The 20498-nt window shown below is 39.3% G+C and overlaps 1 long non-coding RNA gene across 1 annotated transcript; it reads right to left on the bottom strand.

Moving 5' to 3' along the window:
* Positions 1-824: 824 nt before the first annotated feature.
* LOC130147036 (uncharacterized) lies at positions 825-18646 on the bottom strand. The gene is made up of 3 exons (XR_008821074.1): positions 17823-18646; positions 3767-3881; positions 825-2060 (listed from the first exon to the last, which is right to left on the bottom strand). It is a non-coding gene; the product is annotated as an uncharacterized LOC130147036 (long non-coding RNA).
* Positions 18647-20498: the final 1852 nt, after the last annotated feature.

Below are 20498 nucleotides of genomic sequence, written 5' to 3'. Positions count from 1 at the left end.
CCTGTTGGAGCTTTAGAAAGAAAATTAGGCTTTCTGCATAGACACAGATACAATGTGATGCTCCGCTCAAAGTCTGCTAAATATATCACAGATGATCTAATAATATTTCTCCTTCCTCTTAATAGTCTCTTTTCATTACTTAAGTTGTCAAATCTCAATGATGTTTGCTGCTGCTAGATAACTTAAGACCGTGAGAAACACTCTATCGGATTAAAAAACAAAGAAGATCCATTTTCTCCACCATCCTGCTTCCAGCAGCTGCTAACAGTAGATATCTATAGAGAATGCAAGGAAAGGTCATAGGAGCACTGCAAAAATAGTGTGACTCTTTCCCATAATACTCTCCCAACCTCCATTCATCCCAGTGAGAATTAACAGAGATCAGGAATTTAGTAACAGCTCTAAAAGATGAGACATCTTTTATTGGGCTAAGTTTTTACAAAAGTATGTTAAAAATTCCTGAATGGTATGTCTTCTTTTTCAGGTTTTAAAGGTAATTAATTTTAAAAGTTTAATTTAATTTTTTTTATTTATTTCATTTGTGTTTTACTTTGTCATCTCGATATCTCAACTGCATTGGCTGTTACTGATTCAGAAGCTGACAAACAATTTGAGTTTTAGTGATGATGATCTTATACTTTTATTGGTTGAAAATATAGTATCACTTAATACATTTACAATAATTATTTTTAAAATAATATAGAGCCAGTTAAAATTAAAATAAAGCTGAAATTCAGTCTAAATAGTTTGATGTAAAGAGTTTTTAAATTAATTTTAGAGGAAGTGTAACAAATTGTTTCCATGAAAGAAAAAAAAATACTAAACTGTTGGCATTTCCCACAGAGGTAAAGCCTCACATTAAAATAGAACGGTCACATTTAACAAACAATTTAAATTGACAATGCTTTTATTTTTCCAGAATATAAATTGAAATTAAGTGTTCTGATCTTGCCTTGACCTGAACAGGGTTGAAATCAGGGCTTTTCCCTCTTTTCTCCTCTTATGCAGATTGAAAAAATCCTGAGCAACAGGAACAGTGAGAACACAGTGGCAATTGGCCATAACTGATACCAAATACATAAATTCATTCTGAATTGTGTCAATTAAAGTAAAGAATAATTTTCAACGGGCTCATGACAGAATCACAACTTTCTGACAATTCCATAATATTGTGGCAAATGTGTTTCTCTTGGGGGTTTTTGTTGTTGTTGGTTTGTTGGTTTTTTTTTCCAAGAAGCTTTTTAAAGATTATTTTGCAGGCAGATCCAGATGCAAGCAAGTATTTCGTCTTGTTGAATGTGTTGTCTTCAGATGCCCAATACAAGAAAACAGATCATTAAAATTCATATTTTTTTTTCTTGGTACTTCTAGCTGACATTTAACATGCCATTGAACTTGATGATTCACTCTGAAGGGCTGTGCTGCTCTTACGGATGCTATTGCTCATGAATACTTAGTATTTTTGGACAAGAAATTTCTGTATCTCCCCAGAATGTGGCTCTGTGAGCATGTTTATAAAAGTATTGTTATAGCAACCGCTACAGGTAATTGGAACCAGAATGTCTTGGGCCTGTGAGTGATGCATATTTTATGGCTCATCTTCTGTGTTGTTAAAGGCTTAGGGTTTATGAACTTGGTTGCTTTTAATCCAGCAGGTGAATTTCACTGATTCAAATCTCAACATCCATGGGTTTTGTAGGGGGATGGGGATGAAGGCACAAATACTGCAGTAATAAAACTGATGGAGGAAATCAAGGTCAAGAACAGCGACTTACAGAAAAAAAATCAGTCTGGTGTATTCTCTGTGTTCAATATTGGTGTCCAGATGAGGATGATGCAGTTCAAGGAGATGAATGTAGTAGGTTGTGTTTATCCAGGGAGAATGAGAAGAGAGATTCACACGCTAATACATCAGTAGTGTTCTTACAACACAGAAAATGAATCTGTAGCAGGTAATATACTCATTTCAGAGGGCAGGTTTGCTTGTCTGCTATATTATGGTTTTGTAATTGTGTCTGAATTTAGATGCTCCTCAGCCATTGCAAAGAGATCATTCTGCCCTGCAATTACAAATATTGATTTACAATGACATTTGCCTCTTGTAAAGTGTTTCAGTAACATCTGCAAAAACAGATGATGCAGAAGCATTAATCTCTCTATCTCTCTGATTTAAAAAATAAGTGGTTTTTCCCTTTAATGGCATGAAGGAACATAACTGTGATGAGTATTTCAAAGAAAGGATTATATTTCTAAAATTCCTATGCAGTGGCTGTAGGCACACAGATAAAGATTATGGAACACTAGAAAGACAACAGCATCCTATTTTGGTATGTTAAGCAAACAGAAATAATAACACACAAACTGCACATCTCAATTTTGGATTCAAAATGTACCCCAAAGTATAACTGAAGCAAAACTAGTGGAAGTTACACATGAGAGTGGTTTTGATACACTGCATAAACTGGATGAGATTCATTAGAAAGTTTACCAGTGCTCATAGCCTGAATTCAGTTCTGCAGACAAAACTGAAAGCAGGTGTATTTCACATTCTTCTTTCATTGTGAATGTCTCATGTATTTATTTTTCCTATACAAAATACTTCACCAAGTGGCTTCAAAACAGCATCCAGAAATACAAGATCTGACTTCCAAAATGCTACTGAAAGAATCATTAAACAACAACCTAAAACTGGTAAACTGGGAAAAGAATGGATTGTGAGACCTCATCCCCTTTTAACTCATTATTCAGTGTCTCTCCCCTCTGTTGAGGGTGAAATGTTCCCCACTACTTTTCATGGGTTTTACCTCTTTTAAAAGCAATTAACATGCTCTGTTTAATATATTTTCAAAACCCACTATAGTCTCCCGATGTTACAACAATAAATAATAATAAGTCCAAATCACAGTGTAGGAGAAAAACCTGATATGCAAAATAACCATGTGATAGCTGGGATTCTTCCTACATCATTGCTTTAATTGACTTTGGGATTTAGACATAAATTGGTAAATATGAACTACTTAGTTCCTACTGACCTTTTAAAAAAGGAAGGACATTAATCGTATCCCAGAAGCTCCTCTTCACCATCTGGGGTGCCCCAAGTGTCTGAGATGCCCACATTAGGCTGCTAGATACTATAGAGGACTATGTGTGAAGCGTGCTTTTCTGAAGATGGAGCTCAGCAACAACACTTAGAATATAGGTCTTGGGTACCAATACATAGGACGTGACTCAGCTCATCACTCACAGACATCTGAATCTATCCTCATCTGGATGGACTAAATCTCCATTGTCGTAATGGAAGCTTAGACTCTCACGTAAACATTTAAATTTAGATTTCTTAATTTGGAGTTGACTCTTATTACTCATATGTTTGGCCATATGAATGCTGTTTCAAACTATTAACTTTTACACCATAGCTCAAGTCTACTAGGAGGGCTGCACATGGGCTTAACGCTACCCATAAAGTGTCCTTATGAGGTGTCATGAAAATAAATACATTTTAGTCTTGTGAGCTTTAATGGTAATAGACCTTTTAAATTTAAGTATTGATTGACTGCCATTTTAGAAAACACAATATCTGTACAAAGCACCACCTTTATTTCTGTACAGCAAAGCCCAGTAACCACAGGGTTGGGCAGCTTTGTTATTTAGAATGTCTTTCCTGCCTAGTATCTGAATATTCCTGCTCCTTTATGATCTTGAGCTAGATTTACATATGAAGTGGGAAAAACTTTCATATATCCGTAATTTTTGCAAGCTTATTTACCTCATTCTCTTTTTTTGTTCCTCTACATATTACGCACTGCCTGAGCTTGCAGGCTTTGTGTCATGGAAATCATGTCCTCTTCTATGCTTTTTCCAAGCCCAGCACGAAACAACACCTGCAACAGAAACCTGTATTACCATTGCATTTAAAATATCTGCAATCAAACTAATATTGTGATGGACACATATAGCTATTTAGCTGCTTTTGAAATCAAGCATAAAAAGACATTTAAGAGCAATAACTGCAGAGGGGTGACAGATGTTGTGGCTTCAAATATTATATTTACATTTGCGCTCGAGTTGGTACATCCCAGACTCTGACAGCACAAGATCAACCCCTGGCAGCTGTCCTACCGAAAAGAACCACCCAGCTGGGCTGAAAAGTTGTTTGACATTGGCCTACTTGGAGCTGCCAGCTCCCTGCTTTCCCTGCGGCTGCTGGGATCCAATGTGCCAAGACTTCCATTGCGTTTATAACATCGATAAATGGGACAGATGGATGCCAAAGTAATCTCTGTCTCTGTGGCAGCTTATCTAATTAAACATTTAGACAGAGAAAGGTATAATTGCAGAATAATCTATCTGCTTTTATCGTGTGCTTTCCCTTAAGACACTCCTGCCTTTCTGACGGAGCAAATAAACTTTGACAGATGTTTACTTTCAAAGTAAAAAAGATAGTGGAGTTCTATTAATACAGACCGTATTCAATAGAAAAGCTATTTTTTCCCTGCACTCGATGCCAGCATTCTTTGTAGAACAAAGATTTTGGTACTGAGTAAAATTTGATTTGCATGCCTGAGGGAATAATAAAAGCAGCCTATTATGGAATGAAATGGACTGTAATCACATTGAGAGGATCGAGATTGTTCCTTGGGTGGGGAGGGGGGCAAAGCTACTGCCTGGTAAATGGCCTATTGAAGAAGAAAACACAGTGTCATCCAAGATACAACATATGCCAAAGTCTGAGGCATGACATGTGTAATTGCTTCACAAGACAGACTTCCATCGCCTTCAGCAGGAGCTGAACACTGCTGGACACTGAACACCGGGACAGAGCAAAAAAGCCATCACGCCGTTCCTGTTGGATTATGCCTTGGCTAATGCTGACTCAAATGCCACACAGAAAGTCTAAGTTTGTGGCCGTTCTCCCCCTGGCACACAGGGCTGGTGGAGCGGGCCTCCACTTCTGCTCCCCTGGCCTGCAACCAGCCTCGGCTGCTGGTGGGCTCAGCACAAACCAGGCAGAGAATGATTTCAATCATCGAAGAAACAGCTACTGCCCCATTAGATGTCGGTAAAGATGGCTCCTTCTCCGAGAGCTACTTGAACTGGGCAAAGAGCTGGCCTGCAGGCACAGCTGCATGGTGTTCCTTTGCTTTTCAGGACACTCACCAAAGCAAGGGCAACACCAGCTTCTCATGTGTGCGCATACCTTAGCAGACCGACGTCCACTTCACCACATCCTCCACCTATGTCTGCTGGTGCTATTCCCAGTAAGCAATGGTGTGCTGAAAATTCTGGATGTTTACTGCAATTTAAAGAACATACAGCACCACGTGCCCGGTAAGCTCGCTGTCACACGAGCTGTTCCCGTTAATGGCATTGCTGCATGAGTTTGTAGCAGAAATGCTGAGCTGCTCCAGGATTTCTAGTTCTCCTTCTTGCTACATGTAGTGACAGTCCTAAAGTCTGTCCTTCTATCACTTTATTCTGCTGTGAACAATGAAATAAAACAAGGAATTTTCCCCCACGATTGTGCACTATGGAAATGCAATTCTAATTATATAGATCTTATTATTCTGATTATGCAACGGTGTGTATTGTATTTCAAGGCAAATGACCAAAGTTACAGGGGGACATCGAAAAGCTAGTTTTAAAAGAAGTTCCATGGTAAACACCAGAGAAGAAAAAAGCAATACAGAAGCAGATGCTTTGTGATTTGAAGATTTGAATTGTCCTTGTTTCCAGAATGCTACAGAAGTGATTGCCGTTGACAGCCACACTTCTTGTGATAGGCATAATGTCATTCATGGCTTTTATACTTGAACAACTTGGATACTACACAGTCTGTCAAGTCTAAATCTATTTAAGTCATGACAATTTATGTTATACTACAGTACATTACTTGTTTTGATCATAAGACTAAAATCATCCATGCATGAAATAAACTGAAACTTTTAAAAACCCAAGCAATGGCTGCTGTTTTGAAAGCAACTGAAATGTTCCTGGCTGTGAGTTTGACCAACAGCCTACAAATCCAGAGGAGCAATGCAGAAGAACAAACCTTTCTCCATCCGTATCCTGAATGTTCAGGTCAGTGCGATCAGGGCCTGGAAGCACTAGCCAAATATTTGCAAAAATTTACAGGCTCCAGCTGAACCTTTTGGGACCTGCGGCAGGAGCAGAGGTGGGCTGTCAGGTCAGGTTGTGCGTGGCAGAGGATAATGGGTGCTTTGCACTGGGTGCAGCACACTACCTCAGTGTGGTTGTCTGTACCTTCTACTGCACCTTCTGAAGAAAAGAGAAAGGTGGAAAATTCAATTATATGTGTTCATTGAAATGTTCAGTAACAAACTGTTCATTGTTACAATATATGCTGAGAGGCACTTTGCTTTTATGAAGGTTTAATGTATAGACAGATTCTCCTTAAATTTCAAAAAGAAAAAAAAACTTAGAGTGAAAGTTTTTATGAGGTAGAAGTTTCTTCAGCCTTGGGCTGATTTATTCCTGTACTAAAACTCCTAAATCATTTCTTAATCTTCATTTGCAAGACAAAATTTGATATACAACACCTTTATTGGAGCCTCCTGTTATTTCCAGAAACATTTTAAGAAGGTTTAATCAGAATATAAAGAAAAAGCTTCAGTTTTCTATGCGAAATCCACATTACAGTTTTCATATTTTCCCAACCAGCTTCTTTTCCCCTGTGCTTTTAAAATAAAATTTTAAAAAAATTATCTTTTTTCCCAATTTGTGTTTGCAAGTTTACAGGCCGTCCCTTGTTTGTTTGGTAAGGTAGGGTGTTTTTTTTTTCCTTCTTGATGGCCTATTCATTTTTGTCTATAGTGAATAAAGTGAAAATAGAAAAAAGAAAAATGCGAGGGGATGAAAAGGCACTAGGTACTAGAACCCACACTTTGGAAGAGAGCTTTCTAACTTTCCATGTACCTAAACTAAACTACATTTTTAAGACCAAATTAATTTAATCCTCAAAGGTATACTTAAACACTATTTCTCACTTTAGATTTTCCAAATCATCCTCAAGCTATCTCTTTTCCAATAGCAAATAGTTCAATCAATAAAATAACAAATTTTACTGTATTTGAGGAACATTCCTGCATTTGTATCCTTTCACCCTTAGTCTCTTTTGTCCCTTTCTGTTATACATTATTTCAGGAAGAAAGAATTCCTAGAGAAATCTCAGTATATTCTTAGTTCACAATAAAAATTAAAAGACAAAGATCGGAAATATAAGGCTTTAAATCAGGGTTTACAATAATAAGATGCCTTTGGGAAACTTAATTTATCCATGACATTTCATTGTTTAAATATAAACCCAGATACTTTGTCATGCCAGTGAGATCAGCAGCAAATCCTATTAGCAAGATAGTGGGAGAAGAGGGGCTATGCTGTGTGGCTGCTTTTAACAGCTGCAATGAAATGGAAGCATGAACAAACAGCTGCAAACTGATGAAAAATTGCAGACAGTGCTGTGCTGAGAAGTGTTGTGAATACCCAGGGAGACAGAAAATTTAATACAGACACACCCAAAAAAAGTCAGCATGAGATCTCAAAAAAAAAAAAAAAAAAAAAAAGAAGGGAAAAAATAGGGGATGCAGTTCTAAAATGTATATATCCATCAAAAAAATATTAAATTTAATTAGACTATTAGGGACTATTTAATTAGAGAGAAAAACTTAACACTGCAACCCTCTGCAAAGCGATTTAGGTGAGATTTAGAGAGCGGTGAGTTCAACATGAGATTGTAACATGGCACTATTGTTAAATATAAAAATCAAGAAGCCTGTATTTTTCCTTCCATGCAGGAATCTTTTATTTAAGGTTATTGTTATCTTTCTAACTATCTACGTATTTTCTTTTGAAAGAAGAAAAAATCCTTCTCTGTGAAATACTACAGTGAAAGCATATGTCGTCTGCTTTTCTCATTATTGGAAATGTACTGAAAAATTACAGTGAGTTGAGAATAAAGTGCTGACAGTGATTAAAGATGGGGAGGAGTGACTTATGAGAATGCTTACACACTCCTAAGGGTGCCCTTACACAACCTTGGTTTTCTTTGATGGCAAAGCTGTTTAAGACATTCATGCCATCCTCCCAGCCCCTGACTGCTCATTTTCTTTCCACATGCAGCAGGTTTCTGCTCCCTCAGGTCTGCCAGTGCAGCTGTTTGTAAGGCCATATTGGAAATCACATCACTGAAAACCTGGATTTAGAAAAAATTACAGCCTCCTTTTTAATAGGCTTTTTACCTATTTTTACCGAGATCTATTTTCTTGTCCAAGAGTCCGGGATTGGCCCCACAAGTGATTGTACTAATACATCCAAAGGAGGAAATTTATGGGACCGTATTTTGTGACTGAGGTCAAGAACAGAAGGCAAACAGACTCTTCTGAGAAAGATTTTGCTGCTCAGGGAAATCTAGATGGTTTTCTTTAGGTGTAGTGACCTCTTAACTGATGGGCTCATACATTAAAGCAAAACCTGGAAGAAACAAAGTGCTTGACAAAACCCAAAAAGCAAGGAATGTGCTAGTCTACAGATATGTGTGTAGTATTAAAAAATAGATGTCTCAACATGATATGAACAGAAATCTTGGGATTAAAACTATGAAGAAAATTGCAAGTTGAATATCATGTAGTACAGTCTGAAGGTGAGGCATACTCTTGCATGGAAAATAGTAAGAAATATTTGCAAGAAAAGTCTCAAGAACAATTGTCTATAGAAAAGAAACAGATCACAGAATTAAGGATCTTCTAAGATGGCTAGTGAAGTAATATTTCCAGATAAAACTTTTTGCTGTATTAAAGGATTTATTTTAGATTACAGATATTTTGTTTTAGATGTAACAGCTGCATTAAAAGTATATAAATGTTTTTTGAATACTATTCTACTGAAAGCAAAGGGAAGTTGAACTGTAAAATTCTATGCTTTTCTGCAGTCACAGAAGAAGAAATTAAGCTGCTTTTGGAAAAAATCAATATGGTCTCCTATACTTTAACTTTTTCTTTTTCTTATTTGAGCCTTACAAAATGTTTTCTGAAATGAGATGATGAAAAATGCAAAGAAACTATGGAGGCACTGGTCTGAAGAACCAAATGAAGACAAAAAGAAGGAAAACCTTACAAAATATCTGGATTTCTAAAACATAGAAAAACCTCTACTTGCTGGAAGGTGTTTTAAAAATTGCTGTGAAGCCTTAGTAAAGAATTAATGTGTCATCACTATCCATCACGTTAAATAGAATTCCAAGAGTATGGAAAAAGGTTGTTTGGAGTTTAATTTTAAACTGCCTCCTAGTAAATTTGCCTCAAAGCACCAGTTGCTCAAAAATGGCAGGTTTAATAAGTTTTTGGGGTCAACATAAGGAGCTCTGCTGATGCCAGTGCTGGTGATGCCTGTGAAATAGTGCAGCCTGTATGTAAATGAAAACCAGAACTGCGTACAGCACGGAAGAGGACGATGGATGAGGAGGGAGTGTTTGTGATGAAGTGATACAGTGAATTCTGCACTGCAGCCCTCAGTCAGCACAGGCGATGCTCGCTCTGCACTGCTTTACAAACAGCCTGTGTTTTACGAGGCTGTTTACAGCAGCAGCTTAAAGCCACGCTATTTATAGGCTTCTTCCTCCACAAAAAAAACCAAAACCCGCCTGTGAGAAACGATGGACAATTTCATATGCATAGCTGAGTTAACATAATCAGGCTTTCTTCGGTTTTAAGAAAGAGAGGAGGATGGGGAAGAGAGGAATTCACACGGTACGCCAGGTTGTTTTCACAGACATTACCAACGGTTTCTCTTCTCCTCTTGTCTCCCACACAAGAGCATGTAAAATCTTGGGAGGACCAGGGCATGGGGAATGGATACCTGGTCCCCTGTCAGTGACTGCACTGTATGCATATGCTGGTTCCTCTGGCCATGTAACAGAGAAACCTTTAACCCTTTGCACAGGGTTTTTCCTCCAGTTTAAAATATTGAGCTACAGGCCCTCTAAGGCCAAAGCTCAAGATGTAGCAGTTTCCATCTTTCTGCCTTACACCACACAAATATGCAAAGTCACCCTTCTTTATTTTTAAGTTTCTATAGTGCTTACACCATCTGGCTGCCCTTTTCGATCTCCAGCCTTGCCAGGTTGCTGAGCTGTTCTCATGGGCACAGCTTGGCTTGGGTGGCTGCTTCAATTGCAGACCATCCTGAGACTGTTTGACCCCAGCATGGAAAAGAAGGCTGGACTGAGCAGCGAGCTTTGAGTGAAAAATGATGGTTGCAATGCTTATGAGATGACAATCCCATCTAAAAGGCAAAGAGCATTACATTATTGTAAAGACAGAAATGTACTTGAAAGGACACTGTTCACTGGTGGGTAAAGTGTTTTCCAGCTTTTCCGTTAACAGCAACAAGAAGCACAGAGGACATCACACTGTACGAGGATACCAGATTTGCAAATTCAGAATTACCTTGCATAGCTCAACAAACCCCCCCCCATCATATATTGATGTTTGCTCATTATAATGCTGCAAGACTTTTTGTTTACAGAGCCATACTGAGTTTATGCATGCTTAGCTTCTGTGATAACTGCAAGAGAAGTTTTACTGTCATTGCCTTTGGAGGCAGATAAAAGAGGGAAGCACAGCGACACCATTTCACTGTCATCATCATCCTACAATAACCTGTGCTGATTTAGATTTCCTTTGAAAATAAATATAATTAAGATATGGAAAGGACTGTAAAACATTACTAATGTGATTCAGACTTTAAATATACCGCACTTAAGAATGGGACTCACTTACTTTAAGACATCCAAAAATGTGGGGTTTAGTTTACAAGTCACTCGGCTTCCCTCTGTCATCAGTGGAAAAACAGGTGCTCCCAGAGTGTGAGTCACACTGCTATCCTTGAACTGTCTCTAAATAGGATAAACATTAGAAGAGATAATATCTCTCTCCTGCCTACCAAGCTAATGTTGCTGACTAGTTTAGAAAATCTGGAGGATATGAACTGTGGTCCACAATGCCTGATTGAGCTGGTAAAAAAATGGAGGTATTTCCCTTTGGATGATTTTCATCAACACTTTAAGCGATTTCTTTATTCAGATTTAAAACAAATTTGATTACTTGTGATAAACTACTAGTTTCCTGCTGAAAATAGACTGGTTTTGAGAAAAGCAGACACTTTCTACAGACAATTTTTATTTGCTCCAAACCAAAGCATCAACCCATAATATGTTTATAGAAATATTTGTGGGGATTAGAATCTAACCCACCCATTCATTTGAGAAAGTTCTGTAATATGGAATTTAAAAATGATAAAGCAGCAAGTCTTTATGTGTATGGGGAACTTGTTCAACTTCAGTTTGTGTAAATATACTTGACCATGTATCTTCTGCTGAGTGAAAAGCTATCCTGCAAATGGTAACTGCTTCTGGCTGAATGACATATTCATCTGATGTCCAGGACCATGTAGAATTACTCTGACAAAGGATTCTGGAGGAATTAACAGATCTGATGAATTTTTTTGCACTGTCCACAGGTGAAACAGACTATTGGTCAAAACAGACCGTTGATCTGATTTGTACTTCGACTGTCAGATGAATCAAAACCTGTCCCTGCAGGAGATCCAATAGAAGAGGCATGGTTGTCCTTCTGGGCAACCGAGGAAGCGCAGTGGGAGCCTGGGAAGAGAAGGCAGTGGACAGATGTAAACCCAGCACTGTCTGTGGAGTATGTTATACTGGTATTTGGCTGAGCCTCTGTGGGTAGGCTGGCTGTCAAGGGAGGTGTGGACACAAAAGCCCAGCAACTGGGAAACTAGAGTTTGTACATCTGTGAATAACAAATGACATCTACCTTTCCAGCACTAGGGGCATCTGAGATCATCTCCATTTGGTTTGCTTTGCTCAAATACCTGGCTGAAGGATCTATTTTCACATCAAGTGGTACTAGAGCTTTCTAAGAAGAGCAGCTCATATCCATGCATGCGGTCTCTTCTCCCTTTTCTTTCTGCTTGCTGTAGAGAAAAACATCTGCACGCCTGTATAGCAGTGGAAAGATACTCCTTTGTGCAACAGCCAGGGCAACAAAGTGCTGGGGGGCACCTCTGACACTGAAACTCCCACCATGTGTCACCTGGTTCAGGACAGTATGGGAACTCTGATTTGATCTAAATGTCCTTTACCCATCAGTCATTCAGGTCTCACAAAATCACAGAATGGCTTAAGTTGGAAAGGACCTCTAGAGGTCACCTTGTCCACTCACCCTGCTCAAGCAGGGCCACCTAGAGCAAGTTGCCCAGGACAACATTCAGACAGCAGCAGAACATCTCCAGGGATGGAGACTCCATAACATACCTGGGCAACCTGTGCCAGCACTCAGTCTTGCTTACAGTACAAAGTGTTTCCTGATGTTCAGAAGGAGCCTCTGTATGTCAGTTTGTGTCCGTTGCCTCGTGTCCTGTCACTGGGCACCGCTGAAAAGGGCGTGGCCTCTTCTACTTTGCAGCCTCTCTTCAGATGTTTATATGCATTAACAAGATCCCCTCTGACCCTTCTCTTCTCTAGGCTGAACAGTCGCAGCTCTCTCAGCCCTTCCTCATAGGACAGATGCTCCAGACTCTTCCTCATCTTTGTGGCCCTTTGCTGGACTCTGTTCAGTATGTCCAAGTCTCTCGTACTGGGGAGCCCAGAACTGGACGCACTACTCCATGTGTGGCCTCCACAGCACTGAGGGGAAGGATCACCCCATCAACCTGCAGGCAACACTTCATCTAATGCAGCCAAGGATAAAATTAGCCTTCTTTGCAGCAAATTCCTGGCTTGTGTTCAACTGGGTGTCCACCAGGATGCCCAGCTCTTTTTCTGCCAAGCTGCTTCCCAGTTAGATGATCTCCAGCATATATTGGTGTAGGCAGTTGTTCTTTCTCCAGTGAAGGACTCTGCTCTTCTCCCTGTTGAACTTCATGAAGTGCTATTTCTCCAGCCTGTCGAGGTCCCTCTGGATGGCAGCACAATCCTCTGGAGTATCAGCCACTCCTCCCCAGATTGTTTCATCTGCAATATTTTTGAGGCTACTGTCTGTCCCCTCACCTAGATCAATGATCTTAATTACCCATCTCCTGGGGAAAGTGGTGGTTCTGACTTGGTATCCCAAACTGCAGCTGCTCAGCAACTTTCAGACAAAATGCTTTTATATCAAAAACACACCTTTTGGGAACTGCACTGGTTTAAATAGAAGTTTTGTGTGGGTTTTTTTTTTGTTTTTTTTTTTTTTTTCAGAAATCTTCTTCTAGTCCAGGACAAGACTTGTAGTCATATTAGAAATTAATCAGAGAATAGAAATTACTCTTCTGCTTACAACAATTTTCTAGAATATTCCTATTGGGAGAAATTTCTTTTCTTACCAGACTTGAATGCAGTCTCTCCTGGTGTTAGCCAAATACCTGGTCTTCTGACAGTTTCTGAAGGCCTCTCCTTTCTTCAGAGAACTTTAAGATTGCAAGTCTGGCCTATAAAACATTTTCTTTCTCAATGCTGACACAGTATCTCACAGACAGGCAGGTGCAACTGCATGTAAACTCCAGGCCATGTAAGCTCTTAAGTAAATTCATATTTACCGAAAGACAGCTCTCATGCTTGTTTGTACTTGGTGTGGGCTGAACTAGCTGACTCAGACAAGAATTTGTTCCTAACTTGCACCTAAGTATCCCCACAGAAAACATAATTCTTTTCTTACTCATGAGGCAATTCCCTTTAAAATGCTACATTGGTCTTTATAAAAAAAATAACAAAATAGAAATAAATTTGGGGAAGGATGGCATGACACCACATTTGACAGAGCCATGAATCACAGTGCTCAGATGAATGGTTATCCAAAACCATTAAAAGTGCTTCCATACTTCAGCACAATGCATTTGTTTAAGAGCCATACTGGGCTGGAATCTGCTCTTTGTTTCACCAATCTCATAATGAGCTTTAGCAGGAGTTGCTCTTGATTTATGTTGGTTCAGGGTCAGATTGAGAACTATTCTATCTTTCCATAGTGTTAGCATCATCTCATAAATAACTTCAACGCCCAAAACTACAGCACAGGATCCAAGAACGGTTACTGCAGCATAACTCTAAAATGCAGAGCTACCCAAGTTACACTGACAGTTATTTTCAAAAGTATACTCTTGAAACAACAAAAAAACATGATTTATGATTTTGCCCCTATAAAAAGCAGTCTGAGAAAAACCCAACTGATCCTTAAAATAGTTGTCTGGGTCTTTCTTAAATTCAGAAATCACTCATAAAACCTCAGGATCCAGTGAGATATAACCGTATCTATCACAGACCTGCAGGCAAATAAACTTCAAATTGACAGGGATAATGTTAGAGTTAAATCTCCTTGGGGCTTTATTATTCACAGAAAAAAGTCTGATTTGAGACAAAAACCTGGCACTTGAAATGCAATACTTTATCAGGTGTTTGGTTTTTAAATGGAGATTTGGTAAACCATTTTTCTTTGAAGCAGAAAACATTAAAGAACAGTTTAAATATGTATATGCAACAGTGGTGGGATTCACTATAAAATTAGAGAGAACAGTTGGCATGAGGAGGTAATTTACTTGACCAGATTCTTCATTCATCATGTTGAATAGCATTGTGTGACTGAGGGTTTGGGCTCTTTCTAAATCCATCAACATCGTATCTTTCAGCCACAAACTAAACAACTTTCTAACAAGTACTGACAAATATAATGCTGCTTTAAATTACTTCCGAAGCAATTTAGATTTAGAAAGACTTGCTAGGAAGCAATCGAATAACAGACTAACAGCACAGTTGCTTTCCACTGACTTTGTGCTAGGACTGGGGGACAATGCTCCCTGTACTTTAAAGTGTTGTGAGCTCTCAAGCTATAGTACTCCTGCTACACTAGGAGAAGTGATAGTTTTAAGTGACAGAGGAAGCAAGGACATTACCAAGAGTCAAAATGAGACTTTAGAGATACTGAGCACAAAAAAACCCACCGTGTAACATGAAGAGTCTAATTTCTATTCTCTTGCACAGCTGTTGTAAAGGCTACTCTGCATCTTTAAGGCATACTGAAATACACAGGTGTGTTTAGATCACTGTGCTCCATAAAGAAAATATAAACCATAGAAACAGATATTTTCTTAGAGGACAGAGAGGGCTACATAGAAGTGAATTCAGGCTCAGAGGCAGACAGCACTTATTTGAAATTTTTCTTATTTTGAAATCTTTTCCATCCACTTGCGCAAAAGTTAATGAAATATAAGAAGTAGGTAAAAACATTACAATGACAAGAAAAATGGATGTTCAGCTGTGAACCGTGCAGGTAGATGGAGTATCTGGTTATCAGACCCACTCTGGAGTTTGAAATGAGTGGGGTTAATGCAGTGAAGGCTTACAAGAGTCCAGAAGATTTCAGGAATCCAGCATGTAGAGATCATTAGCCATGCTTTGTCTTCTTAAGCAGACAGCTTTATTGCTCTTTTCTAGCTAAATTAACAAGTTACAGTGCTACCTCTTTTTAAATAGGTTGAGTGCCCATTGGGAGGGATTATAACCAGATCTGGTTAATTGAGGTTTAGTTTATTTGCACTTCTGGATACAAATAGTCTTATAAGGCAGACGCCCTGCGGCAGAGCACATAGTATCGGCTTCCTATTCATCATCTGAATAAAAATGAAAGACAGAATTGAGTACAAATTTTAAACTCTTGCCCTTTCGGGTAAGGGTGCCATGCTGTGAAATATTCCTTGCACAAGAGCCTGCCTCTGTATTCAGCCTGATAAGTAAAGCTGTACTCCTATAGCTAAGAAACCCCTGTATTCCCAAACTTGGATTGTGTTGAAAATTCTGGGATAATTTTTTTGTGTTTTTTTTTTGTTTTGTTTTGTTTTGTTTTTATTTCAAAGTTAATTTCAGAAACTAAGATGAGCTGGGATGCTTTGAAAAAGGAACACAGCTAAATGATGCTCTAATCAGAAATCAGAAGATGTTAGGTATATAAAAATGTCCATTTCTTCACTATTTTCCGTGTGGTGAACTGAATTGAAAGAAAGAACTGGAGTTGAGAAAGGACTGGAAAACATTACAGCACTACTTTAGAAGTTAACAGTCTAGGGTCTTAGGTGGTGTAATTTAGTCAGATCATGTCTTCTGAGATCAGCTGTTGGCTTCTCAGCTTCTGCACATTGATTTCTCCTGGATTTCTTGTACAGCAAAGATGATTAATTAATCAGCAGGTCTCTTGGTTAGCCAAATGAGTTTTTCAAAGCCCCTCGTGTTAGAAAAGAGTTCCTAGGCTTTAGGTGCATAAGGGCTTAGTAAATTCAAGGGAGATGTGCTAATTTGTAAGCACTGTCTTCATTATAATCAACGTCTATCCTCATCAGTCTTACTGTCTCCTATCAAAGTTTGCTTCACTGTACAACGAGCAATGACTCCGCAGTCCCTCTGCCCTTCGACATGTGTTTTCTCAGAAATGTGAATCATGGATGGAGGCAGCTGTATCAGCCGGGGGGGGGGGCTGTTCTCCACGTTAGGGGAGATTTGAGCCCCCACAAGTAGCGTCCAAGGTCATGATAAGCCTGTAAATCCTCTTGGGTAAGAGATCCAGGCTGTGCGTGCCCATGTAGGTTCTCTCTATTTCTTCATTCGTGAAATATGGGGATTAGAAATCTGACAGGAAGATATCTGAAATTCATTTAGTCCCTATGGTATAACTGGTAAATCAATAAATCTGGACTACTCTTGTGCAACACTTCTTTTCTGTCTCCACTCCCCACCCCACCCTCTGCCACCGCTTAACAGTTATCTTTTGGTGCTGTAGCCCTTGGTATTAATGTTTTTTTATACTGAACTCTGAAATTAAGAGAACTAGAAAGTTTTAGAAATTGGGTTTTGAAAAATAACAGCATAGCAAACTAATCACATCAATAAATGAAATGATGGCTTCCTTACTGAATGAGGAGAAACATGACTACGTGTGGCATCACCAGTGATGTCAGTGTCTTACAAAACATTAAAGATGATCACTATTTTCTCAAGAAAACACATCTTGCTAGAAAGAGCATTTTGCCAAATACAACTTTTCTGTGACTCTTATTTAGACTTTTTATAAAACCTATGTAAGAAAACTTTGTTTTCAAAAGTGTTTGAGTCCTCGGCTATGGATTTCTTTTGAGTACATAAACAAATGTAACAATGTTTCCTGATGAAAGGTCTCTGTATATGTACTTTCACAATTTTCCATATCCCTTTTTTCCCCCCCTTATGGGACAAATGAGAAAAAGGAAAAAAAAAAAAAAGAGGAAAGAGTATGAGGAGAGAACACTACTTTTCAATACTTCATGAATTCTTCCTGCATAAAGTTTTGAAAAAATGAATTTTCTTGGGAAAATAATATTTGCAGTCTTCTCTGGAATGCACCACATTTATTAACATGGGCTTATTGTTCAAACTTGTTTCATGTGAATTTTGATACATTTGAGAATAGTTCGGTCCACTAACTTAATTTCACCTTCATTTATACCTGGAGGATTAATTTATGATGATGCAGACATGATTTGTAGCAGGGCAAGAGCAGGATGTGAACCACATTACTTCTACCTACTTTTCTCCATCATAGAGAAGAAAAGAGCTTTTAGTGTTCACAAATAAATCAATTGGAACAATTTTCTTAAAAATTTATAAGGTGGCCAGTTAAACTGGTTTTGGTTCCATATAGGTTGTGAGTTATCATATTGTCACCAGGAGTTTATGACTGGGAGCAATCATGAGGTTGTTCAGTCTGAGCAATTAAACACAGCTCACCAACCCCGGAGAATATCCTCAGAGTAGTTACACCGGAGCACTCCAGGTCTTCAGTATGCAAAATGTAAACAAGGAAGGCATTAAAGGACTCATCATCACCACCAGCACCAGGAGCTGCTTCAGGCTGATGTAGCTGGGTTATTCCTACATAGTCACAGCAAGCAAACTGGACCCATATTTTCAGAGAAACATGAAAATGCTTTGAATTCCATCTAGTCAGAACTATATGGTTTTTCCTAATACAAAATTTGGTGAAAAACCAGTCTGAAGCATCCAGCTGGGTATCTGAGAGAATGACTAACTAATCTGACATACTCTGACTTAACCAAACCCATGCCCTTCCTTTTTTATCTTCCCCAGCACCCACAGCCTAGCAAGCTAAAAGACCAATGCATGGATTCATGCTGCTTTGACGCTAGATTTGTTTCCCTTCTGTCCTGGTTTTGGCTGGAATAGAGTTAATTTTCTTCTCAGTAGCTGGTGCAGTGCTGTGTTTTGGATTTAGTATGAGAACAGTGTTGATAACACACTGATGTTTTAGTTGTTAAGTACTGTTTACATCAAGTCAAGAGCTTTTCAGTTTCTCAGACCTCAACAGTGAGAAGGCAGGAGGGGTACAAGAAGCTGGGAGGGGACACAGGACAGCTGGCCCAAAGTAGCCAAAGGGATATTCCATATCACAGAACGTCATGCTCAATGTATAAACCGGGGGGATCTGGCTGGGATCTGCCCGTTGCTGCTCGGGGACTGGCTGGACATGGGTCAGCTGTGGTGAGCAACTGTATTGTGCATCACCCATGGGGGTTTTTCCCTTCAGTTTTATTTCTCTCTCCTTCGTTCTTTTAATTACAATTACTGTTGTTGTTATTATTAATTGTTATTTTATTTCAATTATTAAATTGTTCTTATCTCAGCCCATGAGGCTTGCTTTTTTCTGATTCTCCTTCTCATCCCACTGAGGCATGGAGTGGGGAGGGAGTGAGCAGCTGTGTGGTACTTAGTTGCCGTCTGGGGTTAAACCACGACACCTTCCCACTCTGTCAATGTCAGCTGTGAGCTTTCATAGTAATGGCAATGTCTGTAAAAACTTCCACTGAAGCCACAACTCCCAAGGGACAAAGCTGGACGCAACAGCAAAGAGACATGAGACCACTCAGTGACCAGCCAACACAGTCATCCCAGCCAAATCCAACATGTCCTGTACTGTTCCCAGCACCGGGCACGTTCCTCCTGGGCCTCAGATGAAAACTGCAGAAATAAACATGCCAGAGAAAAACCACCCTCATTAAAACCAATGAATCAAATATGTGTGTGGGTTTAAGTCAATAGAGTAATACAGGGATATTTTGGCCTGGTACCAAGGGAGATGGCTGCTGCTTTTTAAAAACCCAGGCACTACAGTCATAAATCCAGCTGCTCTTTCTGAATTCTTGTTATACCACAGCCCAGTCCCTAATCATCGACGTAACATTCCCCTTTGCAAAATGGGCCTGTAAGCAAGTTAGAGGTTCTGCAGCGATGCTCAGCTGCAAACTGAGTTTTCACCAAAACGACCAAATCATTATCTGCAATAACAATATAAATCCTGCCTTCATTTATCTTCCAGCTATGGGATTGAACCTTCACTTTGTGGAAATCTGAACAGACGGACTCACCCTCAAATTTTAGTTTATCACTGAAAGGCAGCAGAGCTTCGCAAATTGTCTGGATTCACATCTCTAGACAACTCCAGAATATTTTTTCCCCCTGGCCAGACTGGGTTATGCTCCTTCCAATCAATGTTGATGCCTTTTATTTGGGCATGTTGCATTTTTTCCTCCCTAAAACTAAGCTAGGTAAGACACCTCTGTATTATAGCTTCTGTTTACTGGATGCATCAGGCAATTAAGAGATCACAATATTGTGTTTTCACCTTTTTCTTTATGGTGTGTCATCACCCCATATAGCATAAAAGAAATGAATACAATAGGCTGGTAGAATAAAACAACCTATCCCTGCTTACACATTTTCGCTGTGACTGGCAAATAGTTCATCCAGCTCTTTCAGTTTAAGTCAGGTCCATGAGCACACCCTGAGAAGGGCTGCTGTGACCTGGTTACCACCTCTGCCCTGTCTTCTGGACACTACTTATACCCATACCTGTACGTGACCTCCAGAAGAGGTATGGCTGGAAAGAAAGGCAGAGCCAACCAATTGATTTGTGTTTAAATATGTGTTATAAGGAATATGAAAGTACTTTGTGAAGCCTAAATTCAGTTCTTTGTTATTGCAAAGCAATCAGACACCACGTTCATGGAAAGCACTGTGCTGACAGCCCTGGACGAGATGCTATTCTTTACTGACAGGCAGGCAATGTTTTTGGCAATATGACCCTTTAGAATATCTCTGCAATGACCTAAAAAGAGGTGAGAACACAACCTCTAAATCCTTTCAATCAGCTAACAGCTTGCCCACAATGGTCCTAGGTAGGAGCTTTGATGACATGGACATTTGTGGAGGTACATTTTGGTGAGCCCTGGAACAACCTCGCTCTCTTACCTGGTTCAGCTCCCCAGTTACCCTCTTTATCCCATGCCTGCATGACATTTTCACTGTCTTGCTGCTTGTGCCATTGAGAATAAAATAAAGATGCAAACCCCCTTGAGCCTTCTGCTGCTTTACTTCGGCAGTGAAACAATTT

The sequence above is a fragment of the Falco biarmicus genome, chromosome 3 (genome assembly GCF_023638135.1).
Source record: "Falco biarmicus isolate bFalBia1 chromosome 3, bFalBia1.pri, whole genome shotgun sequence".
In the NCBI taxonomy this organism is placed as follows: Eukaryota; Metazoa; Chordata; class Aves; order Falconiformes; family Falconidae; genus Falco; species Falco biarmicus.
This window is presented reverse-complemented; position numbering and strand designations above follow the sequence as displayed.